Source organism: Staurois parvus, unplaced genomic scaffold, assembly GCF_062004578.1.
Source record: "Staurois parvus isolate SC_StPar_1 unplaced genomic scaffold, SC_StPar_1.0 ptg000011l, whole genome shotgun sequence".
NCBI lineage: Eukaryota > Metazoa > Chordata > Amphibia > Anura > Ranidae > Staurois > Staurois parvus.
In genome coordinates this window covers 29,222,711-29,224,485 of record NW_028317807.1, presented here as the reverse complement: position 1 = coordinate 29,224,485, position 1,775 = coordinate 29,222,711, and the positions used below count along the sequence as shown (strand labels likewise).

At 46.3% G+C, this 1,775-nt stretch overlaps 1 pseudogene; it reads left to right on the top strand.

Annotated features, from left to right (window-relative positions):
• Window positions 1-1,023: 1,023 nt before the first annotated feature.
• Window positions 1,024-1,139, top strand: LOC149474141 (U2 spliceosomal RNA; annotated as a pseudogene).
• The last annotated feature ends 636 nt before the right edge of the window (window positions 1,140-1,775 follow it).

Sequence of the window (1,775 nt, the reverse complement as noted above, 5' to 3'; positions counted from 1 at the left end):
TCAAAATTTACAAATAAACATTTCTGACATTTCAGAAAAAATTCAGTCACCAATATAGCCACCTTTCCTTTCAACACAGTCATAAGCCAGCCTTCCATTCATGGAGTCTGTCAGTTTCTTGATCCGTTGACGATCAACTTTTTGTGCAGCAGCAACCACAGCCTACCAGACACTGTTCAGAAACATGTACGGTTTTCCTTCAGGTAAATCTCCAGTTTAAGAAGGGCTCACAAGTTCTCAATAGGGTTTAGGTCAGGTGCGGAAGGGAGCCATGCCATTATTCTTTGATCTTTAAGGCCTTTACTGGCTAGCCACGCAGTGGAGTACTTCGATGCATGTGATGGAGCATTGTCCTGCCTAAATATCATGGTTTTCTGGTTTCAAGTGGAGGCTGAAGTGTACCGGCAAACCAACAGCCAACAATAGCTGCTGTTCATTTGCCAGTGCACCTCAGGCTCCACTGGGCTGGCTATGAAGGGCCTATCTCTCAGGTAGCTGTCCTGGAAGATTCTTGGAAGTACAGCCCGACCAGACGGAGTGATACCTGTGGATACAGTCATTTGCCAGCCTTGTGCACCTTTGGAATCTCTGTTCAAACACAGGGGCATTCATGCTGTTGTAGTGGCTGCCATCAGTTTCGGTGAGTGTTGAATTCACAGGGAGATGGTGACAGCATTTGTGAATTACTTTACTGCAAGCAAGAGCACTTTATGGTGGTGGATTGACATAATTTAGTTTTTTCACTGAACTTTTGATACTATGCACATGTATTATATTTGTTTTTTGAATTTTGGTTTCTGTCATATGTCCTTGGATTATATGTCTTATTAGCTACACTATTTTATATGATTGGCACTACACTTTTATTTTTTATGCACTTCTGTAACCAATGCCATCAGTATGTTTTGCAACAATAAGGTTGCAAAAGTCTTGAGAGAGCTCTTTGCTTTTACCCATCATGAGATTTTTTTTGTGTGACACCTTGGTAATGAGACACCATTTTATAGGCCATCAGTTGAGACATCAGCTTCTCGGCCTTTTGGCTAAGATCAAGTGTAGTATCTGTTCTTATCAGTGTCCAGTGGGGGTGCTCCCGACCATTCTAGCTTTGCGGGGATGGTTGTTGTATAGTACCCTCACTGGTATGATGGGGGTCCGGAAGGCTAGTACCGGAGGGACAGAAACCGGGGAGCGCCACGAGTATAAGCTGGGGCCCCGGGAGTAATTCCTCTGAGAAGACTGGAAAGACCCAGTACCTCCTGATTTGGACGGATCTACCTTGGTCTGGCCTGGGGCTGGGGACGCAAAAAGTCCGCAAACTCAGTGCCCCCTGGGGAAGACGCTCTCAGGGGTGTCACTAGTAACACTTGGGTGTGGGACCCCACGGTGTGAAGATGACACATGGTCACTGTTTTTTCACTTCTTTTTGCACAGCGCCCTAAGGACCAGGTCTTTTGGCTAAGTCCGGGGCAATTTTTGCTACAGGCCTCAGGGCCTGGTCTGTGCACTATTAGGCACGGTACCACTTTTTTATTTTCTATTTATTTATTTATTTACCACTCCCACGTTTTGTCACTTTTTCTGTTCTTATGTGTGTGTTTTTTTTTTCACGGATGGAGGGTGTGGGTCCTCGGGCCTTACCTGAAGTCTAGGGGGAGGATGTGTGGCCATACGGTTCCTTCCTCCCCTGATCCCTAGGGGGTTTTCTCTTCGGGAGAACCCCCTTGCCTAGTACTGGATGTCCGGCTTCGGCTGGGCATAAGGAACGGTGGTCC